General features: G+C 45.3%; 1 pseudogene; it reads left to right on the top strand.

Moving 5' to 3' along the window:
• Positions 1-8,356: 8,356 nt before the first annotated feature.
• Positions 8,357-8,690, top strand: LOC144241415 (protein BEX5-like; annotated as a pseudogene).
• Positions 8,691-21,060: the final 12,370 nt, after the last annotated feature.

The raw sequence follows: 21,060 nt of genomic DNA, 5'->3' as shown, positions 1-21,060 counted from the left end.
CAGGGCAGAGCGTGGTGGCCTGTTGGGAGACAACTCAGTGACTCAGGCAAAAGAGAACAGTGGCTCACATAAGGTGGTAGCAGCAGAGGTCATGAAAAGTGATGAGATTCTAGATGTTTTGGAAGTAGAGCCAACAGAGTTTGCTACTGGATTGGGTGTGGGAGTCAGGAAGCGAGGGGTCTGTGATGAATCCCAGGCTTTAAGCCTCGGTCCCTGGGGATGGAGATGCCATTAGCTGCCGGAGCAGAAAACTGGGGACTAGCATCATTTTACTAAGGAAGGAAGGAACTGAAACTTCAATAACCTGCCCAAACTCACATAGGAAGTGAGCTGTCCCTGCCAGGAATCACTTGAAGCTAGGTCATGTTTCTAAGCTCACACTTTTTCTTTCAGCCCCCTGAGAAGGATTTACAGAGAGGAGTATACAGGGAGGGGCACAGGGCGAAGGGGGCAGGGGGGAGGGGCGTACACCTGCTGGGGGCGCACGGGGAAGAGCATGTGAGGGTTATGCCCGAATCGCGAGTCCCCAGAGACCTCCAAGGAGCCGGCACCGATGCAACAACAAAAGGGTCTTTATTACAAGCTCGAGCAGGGGCTCACCCGTCTCCCGGCACAGTGCCAGCAAAGTGAAGCCCCGAACAGTGGCGAGCAGGGTTTTTATGGGGTAAGGGCGGGGGTGTCACCGTGCACGTGTTGTATGTTTTGCATCATTACATAAGCACCAATCATAATTGTACGGCGCCCATAGTAACAGTTTTGACCATTCAGTATCTGCGGGGCGTCCGTTACGTTTGCCGGGACCCAATCATGGCCTTTTGAGAGTCTTTTGAAAATGACCAATTATGAGGTGGGCTCAGAGAATCTACTGTGGGGCTTATGCAAGCGGTGATTGATTGGCAAGTTTGTACAAAGTAACTACCTGCAGTTCCCAGCCCTGACTGGTCTCCAAGACCACAGGAATGTTACACATTTCTTTTGATTGGCAGATCCGAGGGCGGTCCGAGGGGGGCTTCAGCTGAGGCTTTTCCTGGAACGGGGACCACGTGCAGCCTGAGGTTGTTCCTAATGGAGGACTCAGTTTCAGGCTCCTCATGAGGAGGAGGCGTGGGGAGTAGTCTGCACGTGGAGGGGGGCGTAAGGGAAAGGCACGCGGGGAGGGGGATGCTAGCGGGGCTCTACCTCAGGACGCTATTAGGAAGATAACTAAGTTAAGAGATGTAAAGCACTCAGAGCAGTGCCAACAAAGGTAAGCACTGCACAAGCACTTAATACAATGGGGACTCATGGGGCGCCTGGGGGGCTTAGTCAGTTCAGCGTCCGACTTTCGCTTAGGTCATGATCTCGAGGTTAGTGAGTTCGAGCCCCGTGTCGGGCTCTGTGCTGACTGCCAGCTCAGAGCCTGGAGCCTGTTTCAGAGTCTGTCACTCCCTCTCTCTCTGACCCTCCCTGCTCACGCTGTCTCTCTCTCTCTCTCCTAGAAATAAATAAAATATTAAAAAAAATTTCTTTTAAAAAATACAATTGGGACTCACAAGTCCCATGGACATCTTTTCCCTAATCTACGACTGTCTTTTAAATCTTTCCCTGAACTCCGCGCTCTCGCCAGTTCATCTTGAAGCATCTGGATAACCACCTTCTATTATAAACTGGGTGCTGCTATGCTAGTGCAATACCCTCCTCCACGCCCACCCGGGGGCTGCACGGGCCAAATCTCCCTGTAGTTGTAGCGGAGAAGAGCGCTGGCAGAGTTGTGGCACCTGCAGCTCACTGTGGGCGAGGCGAGCTGGGCTCTGGAGCCGCATCTGGGGGCCGGCAGCTCCGTGGTCACGTTGCAAGCGGACGGGCAAGGCAGGGGCCAGCTCTGCGCGTGCGCGTTGCATAGTTGGAAACACCCCGTGAATGTTTTGTTCCGGGTCTAGCAATGATTGGATTAGATCCCCACTTACGACAGATTGCAAAATTGCTGCAGTATGACCCTCCCTTCAAAAATAAAGCAGCTTTATGGAATGATAAAGTGGCATTTAAAGCGCTTGAAGAGGGAGCACTGCCTGTACGCTGCGGATGCTCCTGAGTAGGAGCAACGAGGCTGCAGAGGGCAGTGGAAGAAGCTGGAGACTGGAGACTGGAACGAACGAAGGGCCACTGCCTGAGTGAAGAGCAGCTGGGCCGCCAGCGGCAAGAAGCAAACAGGGGGAGGGGCGCCTGGGTGGCTCCTAAGCGTCCGACTTCGGCTCAGGTCATGATCTCGCGGTTCGTGGGTTCGAGCCCCGCGTCGGGCTCTGTGCTGACTGCCAGCTCAGAGCCTGTAGCCTATTTCAGATTCTGTGTCTCCCTCTCTCTCTGACCCTCCCCTGCTCACGATCTCTCTCCCTCTCTCTCTCTCTCTCTCAGAAATAAATAAAACATTTTTTAAAAATCTTATTAAAAAAAAGAAGCAAACGGGGGGATCGAGTCCCTTCGCCTAATCCTGCCTTCCCGCCTCTCTCCAGGATCCCTATAGGGAGATAACCACAGGGAAAATAGGGCTTCCAGAGTCTCCGCCCAGAATCAGAAAACAAAGTATAAATGGGTTGCTTTGGAGTTGAGAGATAATAGTTTATTAACCACTGCAAGCCGTAAAATAGGGATAATAATACCTGCCACGAAGATCAGATTACATTAGATATAAAAGTACTTAGGAACTGTGCTATGTGTTGAAAAATAACATTATTGAGGAATGCTACGGGAAATGTTATTTGGTAATGAACGGGTTAATTTTAAGTCTAGGATTTTCGGATTCTGCTCTTTAACCACTAACGTGTCTATATGTAAACAAGGAAGTAAAATTACCAGTTAGCTTCATGCCTTAAATTGTTTTGTTCTAGATACTGGTACCCAGGGTAAGAGATGTCCAATGTTCTGGCTAAAATGACTGTGTACATAAAAGTACCCCTGCCATGTGGGCAATTTTCCTAGGCTAGAAAAAGCTCATGTCCCAGTCTCAGAGGGAACTAGTCTCATACTTGCTGCTGCTCAACTAGTAGCGTGAGGAAGTTGGATTACGTCACTGGAGCTCACGCATGTGACATTGCTGGAGGAAATCATCATAAAAATGTTTGTGTTTGTGTTTGTGCTAGATATTGGTATGTATATTGGCACCTTTTTTATTTTATATTTTCTAAATGTTTTATTATTTATTTTTGAGAGAGAGAGACAGAGTGTGAGCAGGGGAGGGGCAGAGAGAGAAGGAGACACAGAATCTGAAGCAGGCTCCAGGCTCTGAGCTGTCAGCACAGAGCCTTAATGCAGGGCTCGAACCCATGAACTGTGAGATTATGACCTGAACTAAAGTTGGCTGCTTCACCAACTGTTCCACCCAGGTGCACCTTGACATCTTTTTTTTTTTTTAAAGTAATGTTGCCACATAGCTCCTTAAACCTATTAATATTTCCATTTCTATTATTCATTTCACAGAAAGAAGCCTTGTATTAATGTGTGGGTTGGCCCACTAGAGCTCACCACTAAATTATCATTTATCTTTGAGAACCCATGAGCTTCTTCTTTTGTCTTCTAAAGACACACCCATTTTGTATTTCATGAGATGTGCATGTATTGCAGATTATGTTGATTTGACAAATAATAACCGAGGCCTTGCTTACCATAGACCTGACCCAATGCTAAGTCATCAACCAAGAGGTTGTGGTCCATGACCTCATGGTGGTTATAATCTATCACGAAAGGCCAGAGGTAAATACATAAACATACAAACACAAAGGAATTCTATGAAGAGTCCTAGGGAAACAAGGATGAGGGGCCTAGGACGCTAGAGTGTAAGTTTAGAAAGGCCTCTTGAGGAAGTCATATTTGAGCAAAGACCTAAAGGATGTGATGGGTGGGTAGGTAAGTGGAAGGATTTCTTGAGAGCCAAAAGCAGAAGAGAAGTCAGTGAGATGGAGAAGAACTTGGCCATTGCAGGAACGGTTGGCAGCTTGGTCCGGCTAGCGTGCAGTGAGAGGTCCCGGTGAGGCTGGGGCAAAGCCAGGTCCCACGTGGAATTGGATGGTATTCTGAGGCCCACTGCAAGCTTGTGGAGGATTTAGACAATGGAGTGGTGCATGCCACTTTGACTTTTGTATGAGCACAAGCGGCAGCAGGAGTTGAATGGAAAAGCCACTGTAGGCGGTATCACCAGGTGTCTGTCTCCGGGGACTGACATTCACGTGGAGAAATGATGGTGGCTGGACTGGAGGAGACTCGTAAAGAAATAGGGAAGTAGCTCGGAGATCTATTTTGAAGGTATAATCTGCAGGATTGGTTATTCATTGCATTCAGGAAAGGATCGTTCTGGGTTCCCAGTCTGAGCAACGGGGTGATGACAGAAGAGGAACAAAAGACAAGAAAAGGAAGAGAGACGAGAGAAAGAGTGGGAAGAAGGCCAAAACGAATGTCAGGAGTGAAGAAAGAAATCTTTAGGAACAGTTGCGAAATCCTAAGGCACACACACAAGCCTGTCGTCTGGTGTCAACTTGCAGGGCACAAGTCGTTGCTCTAATCTCTTGGAGTGGAAAGGCCTTTGTTCGAGATGATCTGTGCCTTTCCAGAGGTCTCATTGATTCAGAAAATGGCAGACTCAGGGGAAACTAGGAGCTGAATCACAACGCAAATTGCGACAGATGATCAGAATAATCCAAAGACAAACCACCACCTCTAGGCTTCAGTGGTCTGTGTTTTAGTTTAATGGCTTGGATGTGGTCACAGGCTTTGCCGTAGAGCCTCTGGAATATAGACAGGTTAATAAGATCATATTTACAGGCACTCACTCCACAATCTTTCCTGTAGACTCTGAAATGATGGAGAAAAACTTTCTACTCTAACTGCTAAGAAGAAAAAAGTAATATCTCCTCACTTGATTTTAAAGGTATTTTCCCAGGAATGGGGCACCTGGCTGGCTCATTTGGTTAAGTGGCCAACTCTTGACTTCGGCTCAGGTCCTGATCTCAGGGTCCTGAGTTCAAGCCCTGCATTGGGCTCTGAGCTCATAGTGTGGAGCCTGCCTTGTGTTCTCTGTCTCCCTTTCTCTACCCCTCCCCCACTCACACTCACACACTCTCTCCCTCCTTCTCTCAAAACTAAAACCAACCAACCAAACAAATAAATAAAAGTACTTCCTCAGTCTTAATACTAATAGATGAACTCATCAGCTCCTACTGAGGAAAGGTAAATATGGAAATTGTCATTGACTGAACTTTACCATGGAGTCAGTGACCCTGACACTTTATTTTCATTGTCCCTGGGCTTGGGATAAATCATTTGTCACATGTAAATCCTAGTGCCTGCAGGTGGAAAGAAAATAAGGCAATGAGACGTTGGCCTTTGATATACCAGAGCTCTGTTCGTGCGAACAGTGCTTAGCAGTTCAGAGCACAGGCTCTGGGTTTGGGATTCTAACCTCTTGCCCACCAGCCCCAAATTTCTAGCTATGTGATCTTATGCTGGGTGCATCCATACGTTGTACCTCGGTTTCCTTATCAGTAATATGAGGATACTAATTTACCCACTCCTAGGGGCTTTTATAAATTAATGAGATGCTGTTTATAAAGATCTTACTATGACGTGCTGTTCACGTGTAAGCACACGCACACACACTGCGTAACTGGGCTGGAGGTGGTGCTTGTTTGGGTTTTAGCTCTTCATAAACAAACCACAGGAGGATGTGGTGACTTGGTAAATGGGGCAGCCCTGAGAGCAAATGTGTCTACTTAATTCTCTATAAAGGCATTCCTGGGTTGTGCTGGAGCCTCAACATAAAGTATGTGAGACTTATCTTGTGAAAAAATTGGTAATATTTAGATCCTTTGACTCTAATTTTTCGCTTGTGGAAGGAATGTAAAAATCCTAAAATATGATTGCTTCCAATGAAGTTGCTTATAGTCTTGGGGACAGGTGAGTACATATGCAGAAAGTAAATGAACCCAGCTGGGTGGTGGCAGTGTTCAATGCGGCTACAATCAATTAAAGCTTTCCAGACTCAGGTTCCAAACGGTAATCCAGGAGTTACAACCCGCAGCCACTTTTGAGCCCTAAGAATATACTAGAAGTAGAACATCCCCCTGGGTCCTGGAGCAGTGGCTTATAGACAGGAGAGCAGGTCTTACGGAAGAAGCAGCTTTTGAATTCTGTCAGCCTACCTCGTTAACTTTGTAGCACAGGATAAATAACAGGAGTTGTTTCTTTGGTACACGCTGTATTTTGTAGGCATTTGTTGTTTCATACGAGAGAAGACATACGTCCAAAAACTTATCATCTCACTCCCTGCTTAGAACACCTTTTCCTTCAGGACAAAACCGAAGTCCTTAGCAAAATACGTAAGATTGCTCATGACGTGGTCCCTGCTTGTTGGTGTAAGTTAGGGATGCTTTCAGCTGCAAGGAATAGAAGTTTGATCGGCAGTGGCTTCAACCAGTGCTTCTCAAGCTATAATGTATCTTCCAATTACTGGAGCTTCTTATTAAAATGCACATTTTGATTTAGGAGGTCTGAGGTGAGGCCTGAGATTCTGCATTTTTTTTCAAGTTTATTTGTTTTTGAGAGAGAGAGCGAGAGTACGGAAGGGGGAGAAGCAGAGAGAGAGAGAGAGAGAGAGAGAGATACAGAATTCAAAGGAGGCTCCAGGCTCTGAGCTGTCAGCACAGAGCCCGATGCAGATATCAAACCCACAAACCATGAGATCATGACCGGAGCCGAAGTTGGACACTTAACCCACTGAGAAACCCAGGCACCTTGAGATTCTGCATTTCTATTGGTGTAAAGCCTACAATTTGATTCTATTGGTGTAAAGCCTACAATTTGAACAGCAAGACTTTTAAAAAGTGCCATTTTCCCTCCTTCGTATCACAAGAAAATCTAAAAGTAGTTCCAGATTTGACTCAGATCAACAATGTCTGTGCTCTGTGATTGGTAGGTGCATTAGGAACTGGCTGAAAAACTGTGGCCCACAGGCCAAATCTAGCCCACTGGCTGCTGTTGTAAATAAAGTTTTATTGGAACACAGTCAGGCTCATTTTTTTTAGTTTATGACCTATGACCTCTTTCAAGCTAGAAAGGCTGAGCTGTAACCAAGACCAGATGGCCCATAAAGCCTAAAATGTTTACCTTCAACGGGCCCTTTATGAAACAAGCTTGCTAACCCTTAGCTTACACATTACTATTCACTCTGGACCTGGGCCTATCACCTCTCCCAAACTCGGTGAGGACTATTGACAAGGAAGAAAGGCAGGCAGTCACTGTGTCTGCCACATGGCTCCTCTTTGTCATATCCTGCTGTCCCCTAACATGCAAGTCATCTTCTAGACATGACACACTGCTGGCAGTCCGCCCCCCTCCCCTGCCCCAAGGCGCCGGGCTTCACTGCATCTTCAGAATATGCCAGATGTGTTTTGAGAACACAAGCAAGATCGCTGAATGCTTGCTACAAACAAGGAGGTAAAGGCCTGCAGCCTGGGCAGGCTGCTACAGGAGTGACATGGAGGATGGCCTCGGGTTCCAAGCTAAAGAGTTTGGACTTATAAGTCACTGGGTGGACCTTGCAAGCATTTTTAAAGCATGAGATCCGTGTATTGTTTTACGCATATAATTCTGACCACACGATGTAGGGTGGCCAGTTATATTAGTCTGCTTAGACTGTTATAGTAAGTACCACTGACTGGGGGACTTAAACAACATAAATGTATTGTCACCATTCTGGAGGCTGAAAGTTCAAGATCAAGGTGCTAGAAAATTCAGTGCCTGGTGAGACCTGTCTTTCTCGTATAGATGACCAATCTTCTTGCTGTGTCCTCATGTGTCCATCTCTGTGTTCAAACTGAGAGAAAAAGATGGGGCGCCTGGGTGGCTCAGTCGGTTAAGCGTCCGACTTCGGCTCAGGTCATGATCTCATGGTTTGTGGGTTCGAGCCCCGCGTCGGGCTCTGTGCTGACAGCTCAGAGCCTGGAGCCTGTTTCAGATTCTGTGTCTCCCTCTCTCTCTGACCCTCCCCCGCTCATGCTGTCTCTCTCTCTCTCTCAGAAATAAAAAATTTAAAAAAAAACATTAAAAAAAAAAAGACTGAGAGGAAAAGAGAGGTGTTGATAAACTGGTGGGCAGTAGAAGGAGGGTGAGCTCCAGAAAGGCTTGTGGGTCCCAGCCACATTGAAATTCTTTATAGATAAACCACATCACCATCCAGCAAGCGGTTTTGACTCCCTCGCCCAGCAAGTTGTCCATTTGCATTCAAGAGGTGGTCTTCAGGTCCATGGGTGCCGCAGATCGCAAGGCTAAGAGAGAAAGAGTGCTTTTGATATCTGCAGGAAAAGTAAGCAGGGAAAAAAAAAATCTCAACATGGAACATGTTCCCCGGGAAAGCAAAGGAGAAGTGCAGGTTCCAGTGCAGATGAAGAAGAAGCCCACCCTTTGGGAGGTGGTGAAGGCCAGAAGCCTGGAGGAAATATTAGAGTGGGCTGGACCCCACCTGCCCATGAGGATATAAAGGATATGCCCAATAGGCTTGTCAATAGCCTTGACCTGACAGTTGGAGATGCAGATCGTATGGGATGGTTCAGGAGGTAGATGAGAGAGTTAAGGAGGCAAATTAGGGAGCTGCAGTTGAGGTACAGTTTGCGCATTCTTATAGGAGATCCTCCTGACCATAAGACGAATTTTGCCTTATGCCTTGAACGCCAAGGTTAATAATAATAACCCCCACCCCCTTCCCAAAGTTGCATTTTCTTGATGTGAACCTATAGTGTTCGTCATTTTTCTGGTTAGGGATTTCATTTTGCCTTAGTCTGGAAGGTTTTCTGTCCACAGGAAAGTTTCATCAACTTACATGAAAAGGTGTTTATTACATGCTGTAAATATAATAAAGCGGTTCAAAAAGCAACCTAAAAAAAAAAAAAGAGAGAGAGAGAGAGAGAGAGAGGTGTATCTCCTCTTCTTATTGGATTAGGGTCCCCCTTATATCTCATTTAACCTGAATTACCTCCTTAAACTCTCCATCTCCAAATACAGTCATATTGAGGGTTAGGGCTTCAATGTATAAATTTCAGGAAGACGCAAGCAGGGAGTCATGGTGGATCCACTTTAAAATAGTCTTTGGACTTGATGCAAACACCTTTAATGATATATTGTGTCTTCTGTGCAAGAGCTCTTGCCGCTGTGCTTTCCTTTGGTTGGCTTTGGAATTTCCCTTCATTTGTGCTCTATTTTCAAGTGTGATAACCCTATCCTAGTGCCTTTTGACTATCTCTCCTTCCAAATCAACCAATATTTACTGTCTCCACATAGTATGCATGACCCCAAGCCAGGTGTTCTGAGTTAAACAACTCATGAGACTTGGGCCTTGTTCTTAAATACTGAAAACAGCAAAGGACAAAGAAACACACTTACGTGGCTGTCGCTAAGCTCAGACAAACCTGGGGTGAATTCCAGCTTCCCTAACTACCAGCGTTCGCAAATTATTTAAATTCTTTAAGTTCCTGTTTCTTATTCACAAAATAAGCATGATAATAATACCTGTCTCATAAGCTTATTGTGAAGATTAATAAAATAATAAATGTACAGTACAGTGCCTGACACATAGAAAGTGCTTGAATACAATTTAGCCTTATTGTTTTTACTATTAATATTTCTATAGGGAAGGGAGTGTTTGAAGTTTTCCTTCTGAATTCCCCTCTCTCCATTGCATTTTTTCCCCCCACTCTACCTTGGAGCTGCAGGAGGTTCTCCAGTTTTCTTTTAAGAGCAGAGAGGGGCGCCTGGGTGGCTCAGTTGGTCAAGCAGCCGACTTCGGCTCGGGTCATGAGCCATGGAGTTCGAGCTCTGCATTGGGCTCTGTGCTGACCACTCAGAGCCTGGAGTCTGCTTCAGATTCTGTGTCTCCCTCTCTCTCTGCTCTACTCCCACACCTCAAAAATAAATAAATAAATATTTTTAAAGTGGGGGCAGAGAGAAAGAAGCTCTGCTGAGGATCCTCTGAGCAGAACACTGGCTGCAGATATTCGCGGGCCATGGGTAACGATGTTGTACCATGATTTAATCTGCTTCAATTCCGCTTTCATCTTCTCATTCCTGACCTTTGAGATCCATTTGTTGTAGAAAAGGACAAAGAACGCCATTACAGAGCCGTTGATTGGTCTCGAGGCATTCACTCAATAAATATTTACTCTGCAGTTTCTGAGTGCCAGGCACTGAGTCAGTGTTCGGGACAGAGCTGTGGATGTGGCAGCCTCAGGCTCTGACCGTGTGGAACACAGCCCTGCAGACGGCAAATGCCCAAGGGAAAGCAGAGTTCTAGAAGTTCTGCAAGCAGTGGGACTCAGCCTGGACTGCTAGACATCACCATGACCTTCCATCAGGGACATCAGGAGTCTCCTGTGTGGAGTGGCAACTCTCAATTGCCCAAACTGGAAACCCAAGGTGATACAAATAATTGAAAGCATGAAATCTAAACAAAGGATTAAGCAGTGGGATATGAAAATCTAATTATATCATTGATTTTAAATTGCCAAATAATGTGAGCTAAGAGACAGTTTTAGCCTCTTCCAACTTTTTCTGGCCAGGAATGTTAGTTCACAAATCACAATCGGATGATGAAGGGGTGTTTGTCGATATTTCCTGTGCCGTCTCCCAACGCTCAGGACGACAATTCTCAGGAAACCACCAATGGAGATTAAACTATGAATTTGGCCTCAAAGTGATGCGGCATGCTTAGAGAGCACCAATTTCATCAACTGGATGGATGTTTGGAGCGGCTCCAAATTTGCTCAATTAGCAAGGTTGAACTGGCTTCCATGAAAATGGTAGTTCTAATGGTTACAGGTTCTGTAGTGATTTTATACTAAAGTAGCATCCAGCTGCCTCGCCATCTGGCAAGGATCTGATTGCCATCCCCGGAGATTCAGGAAGTCATGACTCTCAAATGACAGCTGAACTTGGCTGGAGTGGGGGTGGGGGCCGAGGTCTGGCCTTAGAACTACCCCCCCACTGGCATTAGTCAGGTGTTGGGTCAGAGCCCAGCTGACCACAGATTCAGCCCCCCATCTGAGACTCACTCTAGGGTAGCGAGGGCTGTCTCAGACCCCAGTGTGAAGATGTCTCGAATGGTGCATGAAGTAAACCTCCAGGCTGGGGAAGGCTTAGAGTGCAAGTAGGAGTCAAAAGACCTAACATTTGTTGAACACTTGTGTTGTGTGGAGCTCTAAATTCCACTTGAATTGCCTGGTAACCACTATGCCACTGTGCTAAGTGGTTAAGGTGAGGGCAGTCCTGCAAGGCAGGGAGTGGGGAGATGTGCTAGAAAAATAAGTGTCCTCGGGGCGCCTGGGTGGCTTAGTCGGTTAAGCGACCGACTCGCTTAGGTCATGATCTCACGGTTCGTGGGTTCGAGCCCCGCGTCGGGCCCTGTGCTGACTGCCAGCTCAGAGCCTGGAGCCTGTTTCAGAGTCTGTGTCTCCCTCTCTCTGACCCTCCCCTGCTCATGCTGTCTCTCTCTCTCCTAGAAATAAATAAAAATATTAAAAAAAACATAAGTGTCTTGGAGGGCTTAGATAAGAATTCAGAGGGGTGCCTGGGTGGCTCAGTGGGTTAAGCATAAGACGCCAGCTCAGGTCACCATCTCGTGGTTTGGGGGTTCGAGCCCTGCATTGGACTCTGTGCTGACAGCTCAGAGGTCAGAGCCTGCTTCGGATTCTGTGTTTCCCTCTCTGTTCCTCCCAAGCTCATGCTCTGTCTCTCTCTCTCAAAAATAAACCCTAAAAAAAAAAAAATTCAGAAACTGAGGTGATGAAAGGAAGGCAACACAGTCCACACTGTGGACTCAGGAGCAAAGACTCAGAGGCACTGGCCCTCTCTGCTGTGGGACATTTCTCTTGGTGTGCCCACCTAGAAGATAATAGAATAGCCAACGTATCCCAGGTATTACTGGGAAGGGAAAGGAGCATCCTGATGCTTGCATAGTTGTTCTTGCCTGCTTGCAAAGAATCCCCATGCCTCTTTCCCACTGGCCTTGTTCCTTGTTTCTGCCATTAGTGTGTCCTCTGAGTGCTCCCTTTGGGAGGAAGTTCTAGACGGCTGGCACAGTTGCCCAGAGCTGGGGGCAGAGAAGGGGACACAGACCCTTGTCACCCACCATTCCTTAGTTACCATGGCAGCAGGAAGGCCTGGGGTGGGAGGTCCTCTCCCGCGCCTCTCCCTTAGCCTGGCTAGAATTAGCCCTGAGATGAATTAAACATGAGCCCAACTGGTCTGGGGGCAGCAGTATTGTCAAAAAAAAAAAAAAGGTCAGAAACTCAGACCAGGCAAAGCTCGAGCTAGGTGAACAGGTGTCCTCAAAGACAGGTTAGCAGTCTGTGGGTCATCCCAGCTTCGGGGCCATGTCAAGAGAGTCAAGACAAATGAAAGCTGAGAGGGGGGCAAAGAGAGACTCGGAAAATGATGTGGGAGGCCCGAAGTGGGTTTGGTCTCCTGCTTCCTGGTCCATCTCAGAGCAAGAAAGAGAAAGCTGTTCTCTCCTTACCAGTTGCTGGACAACTGCTAGGTTACGGGGAGGGCCCAGGCTGCTGGAGCTCCTTGATTCATGCTGCCGGGTCATCAGCAGAGAGAGCAGGAAGGGGATGGGTGGGCAGGCTTGAAAAGGCAACAAGTCAAGCGTTGTCATGTACTCGAAAGGGAACACAGATCCCATGCAGGGCACTTCTGAAGAAAAAAATAGGATTACCTCACACTTTGGGGGGAAATGTACTTTCATTTTTATCAATTAACATTCTTCCTCCCCGACTGCAAATAAATGTCCCTCCTTTTCCCATCTGGGACAGGCGACTGAAAGCACAGCAAATCTGCTTCACTCTCCGCAGTTTCTTGGAAAGGAAGTGAATGACTCCTGGGTCATTTATGAAGTTCAGTTGTACATCCAGATAGGATGACAGGTTGGTTTGCCATCTGACCGCTCCAGAGAGTGAGATTACACCACAGAAAAGTCACATGGACTCTTTGGGGTCCCCTCCTCACTCTTCATTGCCCAGGAGTTTGCCAAGCTGCATAATGGGAGCTGCAGAGAGGACATTGTAGCCAGACAGCATGGCCCGCGATTCCGATACCAGCTCTGCCAGCTCCTGATTTATGAGGCTTGGCGCAACTGATCTGTTCCCTCTCAACCTCAATGTCTGCATCCCTAAAAGGAGGGGGTTGTATTTTATGATGCTGAGGAGTGGTGGGATCAGATAAGATGATGCTCCTACCATGTCTTCTCAGGCAGAAGCCGGGGAGTCATGGGACACATCTTGCTCTCCTGTTTCTCACTATTCCCGCTATTTCCACATCCTAGATCTCTCTTGAATTCATCCCTTCCTCTTTCTTCCAGGCGCCTCTGCCTTGCGTCAGGCACTCATGCTCTCTCACCTGGATACACTGGTCCCCAAGGGTCCAATTTTACCCTCCATTTATGCACCAGCCCCATCTACTCCAACCCACCAACTGCTAGAGAAGAGGCATTCTGTCTTTCCTTCTGCATCATCAGTGTTAGGCATGGTAATTTCAAAAACGTTTGAAGAGTGAATAACTAAGTGGAGACATTGTTCAATGTAACAATTTTTACAAGATAGTATATGAATGTGAGCTATTCTTTTTTCAGCTCAATAAGCATGAATATTTGCCACATATCTGGCATTGGGCTAGGTGCTGAGGATATAAGGATGAGTTGGATATAGTTCCTGACCTTTATTTACCACCTAGTGAGCAAGGCAGGCTGTATAAACCAAGGTCCTCCAGAGAAATAGAACCAATAGCAGGTGTATATACATTAAGAGAGATTTATTTTAAAGAACTGACTCACACAGCTGTGGTGAGGTCTGGCAAGTCCCAAATCTGTACAGCAGGTCAGCAGGCTGGAGACCTGGGAAGAATTGATATTGTAGCTCTAGCTTAGAGGCAATCTGCAGGTAGAATTCCTCAATCTCTTTTTCTTAAGGCCCCCCTGGTTGGACAAAGCCATCCACATGGAGAGTAAATCTGCTTTCCTCCAAGTCTACTAATGTAAATGCTAAAATATACCTTCGGAGTGACATCTAGACTAGTGTTTGGCTTAATATCTTGGCATCAAGACACAGCCAAGGTGACACATAAACCATGTACATGGATAGTTGATGCAGCACAATAGATACTATTTATGTCTACAAATGGTGCCAGGTCTTTCTTAAATGAAAAATTTCCCTATACTCTTTGACATCTTAACTAGCATTTGACAATTGCTCTTTCTGTATATGCTGTGCATGCCACTGGGCGCTTGCTTCTAGGTGCGTCACTGAGCACTCATGATAACTTGTGATGTCACATGCTGTCATCTTTTACAAACAAAAGCAGTCCAAGTAGCCTACATTGAGTTCCACAGCTAATATGCAGTAGAGCTGAGATCGAGTGAGGGCCTTTCCAATCCAAGGTCAATGAACTTTCTGCTCCATCACAATACCTTTAATAAGCATTGAGCTGGAAGCCTTGTGTTTCCCCAGAGAAGCACTTATTTTGCCAGGAATTCTGTAGTATCATTAGATTTTTGTAACAGGAACCCTCTACATATAAGGATGTGAATCAGTTTTCCCAGCTCATTTCATTTTAGCTCTGTATGTGGGAGAGGGCATGATGGGTCACCATATTGGATCATGCTGAGTCAATAACCCAAAGGGGATATTTTCAGATATCATTATTATGACTGAGTTTCTTCACACAAACACAAAAGTCTCCTTACTCTAGGTCAGACATAGGGCACCTAGCCATAGTCTTTCTCACTAGAGCAGATAGAATTATCCACAGTAGGGTATATGCTCAGCATATAAAGAATATTCTGCCTTAGGGGCACCTGGGTAGGTCAGTTGGTTAAGCCTCTGACTTCAGCTCAGGTCATGGTCTCATGGTTCATGAGTTTGAGCCTTGCAGCAGGCTCTGTGCTGACAGCTTGGGACCTGGAGACTGCTCCAGATTCTGTGTCTCCCTCTGTCTCTGACTCTCCCCCTCTCATGCTCTGTCTCTCTCTCTCAAAAATAAACAAACATTTAAAAAATTAAAATAAAAGAATATTCTGCTTTAAACTTATCAAAATGGGGGTGCCTGGGTGGCTGAGTCAGTTAAGCATCTTACTCTTGGTCTCAGCTCAGGTCTTGATCTCAGTGTCATGAGTTTCAGCCCTGCACTGGGCTCCACACTGGGCATAGAGCCTACTTAAAAATATAATAAAATAAATAAACAAACCAAAATTAAGTAGGAAATGGAATGCAGATTAAAAATATGCATTTTCTCTGGAACTCCAAACTTCAACAAGAAAAAAGGACACATGATATAGAGATGGGACTTCAGTAAATATCTACTGATGGCCTATGAAAGGCCAAACTCTGCTGACATTTCAAGGGAAACAAAATAAGTAAGATGTAGTCTTCTACCTCAAAGGCACAAGGAATGGGGAAGAGTGGAAGAAATAATATTTCTTGAGTGACTCTTATATGGTAGTCTTTTCATCTAATTTAATCCTCATTATGATCCCACCAAGTAGGTAGTACTATCCTCTTCTTAGAGGAGGAAGTTTAGTCCCAGCAATGGAGAGAATTGCCCATGATCTTACAATGAACACATATGGTAAATACTACAGCTGGGATCTTCATCCAGATGTCTTTCTAAATCCAACACTCATGGGCCTTACCCTGGATCACAGTGCAGGAAGATAAAACAAATATACAAACCATTACTGCTAGCGTAGAAACATAACATTGAGAAGTCCAAGTGAAGGTGGATGAATCAGAGGTGTTATCTGAGATGGACTTTAATACAACAGATTATAGCCTTCAGGTAGAGATGGAAAAAGCATGAACAAGATTTAGAAGAAAAACTAGGTTTTGGAGGATAAGAGTTACCCAAGCTTTCTCGGAGCTTTAAAATTTGGATGAGCATTTTAGAAAGGGTAACTAATATGGATTAGAGCAGAGCAGATTGGAAGAAAGAGAGACCACGTGGGAGATCCTTGCAAGTGCTCTTTAGAGAGCCAGTAAGAATGGAAAGGCGAAGCAGGTTTGAGAGGTATCACAGAGGGAATCATGGGTGATACTGAATTGCTATGGTAAGCCAATGGGTTCAGGCTGCTGCAAAAGCAATGAAACCAAATCCAGGTGATGGAGTAGGTAGAGGAGGTAAGCATCATGGATGGGAGGTCTCAATAAAGATGAAAGGAAAGGCAGAAGGGAAGAGGGAGAGAGGAAAGAATGAAGTTTGAGAAAAAAGGAGGGATTTCAGTATTTGCCATCCTGGAAGTGGAGCATATCTGAGTTGTGACCAAGTGTAAGACGTGGCCTTGCTGGGGTGTGGCTGAGATAGAAGGAAAACAGAGCTTGTCTGAGTGGAAGAGACTAGAGGATTATGAATCTGGAAGTCACCGTGAAAGCTGGCAATGAATCATATGGAAAGGAAGTCAGTACTCTAGAGTCTGAGAGCTTTGAAGAAAGTGAGAAAAAGTTCTCAGAATTGGAGGTAACTGGGGCCCAGCTGCAGAGAGAAAACAGAAAAGCTACACGTTTACTATGCGTCAGGAAAAAAAAATTGCCTAGAAAATGGACAGTGCATGATCTGTCAACAATAAAAAATATTTCCGTAAGAAAAAAAGTGATCTCACTCACAACTTAAAATTAAGAAAAAGATTTAAAAGCAAGCATTCACATAAAGAATTATATTTTTCATATTTACTGGCAGGGAATGTCAGAAGAGGCAACCAATGCTGCCAGAGCAAACTGCAATACCTTCTTCACCTGTCCCGTGACCCACCCAGTCAACTTGAGCCCAGTAAGAAAGAGAATGATAGAGGCTGCGGAAATTCTCTCCCGTTTTTGTTGAGTCAGTCACTTGCCATCACTGAAATGGGCTTGCATGTTCAAGGACGCCCTACCCGTCTGTCTCACATGTGATGTCAAGTTGAATGGGCAGAATGTTGGTCCCTGTGATGTGCAAGAGGACATGCAGCCTGCATGAATAACTTCTCATCTGCGTGAGGTATAAAAGGAAAGTCTGTCCAACAAGGTACCAAGAGCTACATTCCAGCCCCATGACATGGTATCAGGTTTCACGACTTGGTCAGCAACTGGGCTCCATTTGTTGCTTCTACTAACTACAGGGTTTTGTAAGCCTGGAACTTCCACCCACCCAGAGCCGACTGCTGAAGCTTATCTGGCGTTCGTTCGTGAAGAGCTCATTGCACTGTCATGCATTCTCTGGTTTAGACTTGATCCAATTGTCACATAATCCAGGGGGAAAACGAAGAGCTCTGCATGCCAATCTTTATGTAATTTTAAGTTTTCTATTGTTAGTGCTTTGCCTGCTAGGGAGTTCCAAAGAGTCTGCTTAACGATTATGTGGTAGGGCAGGGCAGAGATGTGAGTGGTAAAGCCATCGGTTGGTTATAAGGGAAGAATGAGGAAAGCAGTCCTGGTTGCTGGCAACTGGCCAGATTCGTTTGCTTTGTGCTGACATTAGAATCTCAGTTGGAAATAACCTTGGAGGTCAGTGAGTCCAATTGCTCATTCAAAGCAGCGTAGTTAGGATATGGACGTTCAGGATCAAGGAGTTGGCTACTTCCATGGAACGGCTCAATGGAAAGGCTGTATTATCAACCTGAAATCTAAATATTGGCCAGTACTTACTGAGTACCTACTATATGCCAGGCACTATGCTCCTTCTTTAAATGAGTTATCTTGAAGAGCCCCCTGGACAAGCCTGCCAGCTAAGTGCTCCCATTCCCGTTTTCCAGATGGGAAACAGGATACGAACACTCATAAGTAGAACAGAACCTTGTGTTCTTACCGCTTATATTCCATGCTGGTTCCCGAAGCCTCTACGTTGCTACTTCAGGGCATAATATTAATTTTGAATTATCTGAACTTTTACCCCTAGGCCTTGTGTAACTCAAAAATTCTGCCAGCTGCTGTCTGGGGTGACATAAATCTATAGCTTCTTTCACAATAATATTAGTAATACCAACAATAATAGGTTTTTAGGTAATTAGCAAACATGTTAGTTTCATTTCTTTTCACATAAGTCTTAGAAAATGGATAGAACAGGGGTGCCTGGGTAGCTCAGTTGGCTAAGTGACCGACGTCAGTCAGGTCATGACCTCACTGTTTATCGGTTCGAGCCCGTATGGGGCTCTGTGCTGACAGCTCAGAGCCTGGAGCCTGCTTTGGATTCTGTGTCTCCCTCTCTCTCTGCCCCTCCTCTGTTCAGGCTCTGTCTCCTCTCTTTCTCAAAAAAAGGAAAAAAGGGAGGGGGCACCTGGGTGGCTCAGTCGGTTAAGCATCCAACTTCAGTTCAGGTCATGATTTCATGGTTCATGAGTTTGAGCCCCATGTTGGGCTCTGTGCTGACAGCTCAGAGCCTGGAGCCCGCTTTAATTCTGTGTCTCCCTTTCTCTCTGCCCCTCCGATGCTCACGTTCTGTCTCTCTCTCTCAAACAAAAAGGACAGAACAAGTAGTTTACGGTTAAGGTTACTCCTAAGGAGTCAAAACAGATCATTAAATTCCCTAAGCCACAGCTAAGAAAGTGAAGAGTCCAGGATCCAGACTCTGGCCTTCTAATGTTGAGGCTAGTGGTTCACAGAGTGTTGTGCCTGAACAGGCAGCATCATCACCATCTGGCAACTGGTTTAAATGCAAATTCGCAGGGCCCACCAGAGGCCTGATAGATCAGAGACTGTGGGGGTGGGCCCAGCAATCTGTGTTTGAACAAACCCTCCAGGCATTTGGGGTGCACATTCAAGCTTGGCCCTAGGCCATCCCCCAGCATGGCGGCCAGTGCACCATCCCTAGTTCTGACCTCTGCTATGACGACAAAGAAGAAGATGCTGGTCTGGCAGGATCGCTCGTACCAGAAGTGAATTTCCTCAGTATTTTCTTAATATTATGCTGGAGTGTCTTGGTGTCAGAAAAACAGGTCTCAGCCCCTAAAGAGGACATCAATCAAGCCCATGGAATTTAACATTTTTCTACATGACCTCAAGGGTGACGATCCTACAAAAGAGAGATTGTGTTTTTTTTACTACTACTTACAAAATGACTTATTCCTTAAGTTTTTTTTTTTTTTAAGTGTATTTATTTGAGAGAGAGTGAGCATGAGCAAGAGTAGGGGAGGGGCAGGGAGAGAGAAAATCCCAAGCAGGCTCCACACTGTCAGTGCAGAGCCCGACTTGGGGTGTGATCTTACAAACCATGAGATCAGGATCAGTGCCGAAATCAAGAGTCAGATGCCCAAAATAAATTTATCTTAACCCCACAATATTGCGTTTGTGAAATTCAAAACTACCATAATCACAAATGGCTCTTGGGGGATTTGGGGTTTTGATGGGATTTTGCCTATAATCATTAAATAAAGAAAATATTTTTTTTTCCAGTGGGCTGGTTACTACAAACTAAGCAATATCCATCAAAATGTTAAATCCAAGATAGTCATCTGATTACCAGTGGAGTGTATGGGGCCCAGGAAAGTGGACAATTTGGACAGAAAATTGAGAACTGGCAATTCTGGCCAAGCAAATGGCCACCAGTAGAAATACCACTTATTCAAAATCAACATTCACTGGGAAGAAAGCACTGCAGAGAGCACAAGAGCATGGCTTTGATGTCAAATGAAGCTGGGGTCCAGCCAAAGGTTTGCCGCGTTCTCTTTATAGCACGTAGGGCACATTACCTTTCTGCCCTCAGACTCACTCTACGCATATGAAAAACGGGATCATATTCCCACATAGAGTAATATCCTGAGTATTAAATGAGCTTAAATATAAAAACCACGTAACATCCAGTAACTAAAACAGAGCAAATTCTCAAATACTATTATCAATTATCTTTATGGAGTAAGTATTTATATGTTCCAGGCATGTATTAAATCAGATGCTAGAGATGTAACAATGACTGTCACATGAGCCTTGCTCGCTGATCCTTAAGTCTGACTCTCTCACTTGATTCTGCAAAAGTCGGTGTTTGGTTTGTTTTCAATGTAGCTTTTGAAACGTATCCAGAATTTACCATAAACCTGGTATAGGGCTGGCTTGGACCCTGGTACAGTTTTTTCCCTAAGAACCATATTTTAACAACTATAAGATGCCATCATTGAAAAATGCATTATTTCAGGCCTGATTTAGGAAGCAAAAAACACGGCCAGTCATAACTGTAAGATGCCACTGATTGTCAAAAACTCCCTAATTTCAATTCAAAGGGTGAAAAGAAATCTGTGTTTTAGCACTAATGCAATATGGTATTTTCATTTCCCCATCATTGCCTAGCATCCACCAAGAAAACTTCTGCCTGGACTCTGTGTATATGTGTTAACACGTTGGAAGGGGAAGTGGCTCATGAGAAAGACATTTCACAATAGGCCAGAACCGGCTTTAAGGGAAACTTACTGAGCCAGTAAATAAATAAAATATCAATGTGATAGATCCTGTACTCAGAGACCAGTAAATTCCTGGGCTGCCTGTGCACGCCATCAAGAGGACTGCAGCCAGTCAATCAGTCAAACATACTTTTATTTGGTCCCTACTATTTGCCATTCGCTATCAGTCAAGATAACATATTCTCTGTAGGGGTTCACATGCTAGCATGCGAGACAGGAAAACAATGCAGATCAGTGGTTTCAATCTAGTGAAATATGCACAAAGCCTAAAAATAGTGCAAGGAAAGTGATTGATTGGGGATGAGGGTGGGACATTAGGGAGTATGAACCAAAGAAGGTTTTCTGAGAAGGCTGTGTTCAAGCAAAGGTCACCTATAGCTGAAGGAGTAGCTAGTGAGAGCAATGGAATTCACAGGAAGGGGTGTCACTATGTTGTCTCCCCCAGCACAATGCCTTTCCTCAGCCAGGCAGGATGGACATATGGAAGAGGGCTACAAGTTTCCTTCTGCTCAATACAGTGACTTTGCAAGCCCGCATGAAATACCTCCCTACTAAACACATCCACAAAGAAGACAAAACTAACACAAAAACTTGCGCAGCCTTGGTACTTTTTTTTTCAGGCTCGCCTTTTTACAAAA

The sequence above is a fragment of the Crocuta crocuta genome, unplaced genomic scaffold, assembly GCF_008692635.1.
Source record: "Crocuta crocuta isolate KB4526 unplaced genomic scaffold, BGI_CrCroc_1.0 scaffold25, whole genome shotgun sequence".
In the NCBI taxonomy this organism is placed as follows: domain Eukaryota; kingdom Metazoa; phylum Chordata; class Mammalia; order Carnivora; family Hyaenidae; genus Crocuta; species Crocuta crocuta.
Note: the sequence above shows the minus strand (reverse complement) of the source record. Positions and strands in the feature narration are given on the sequence as shown.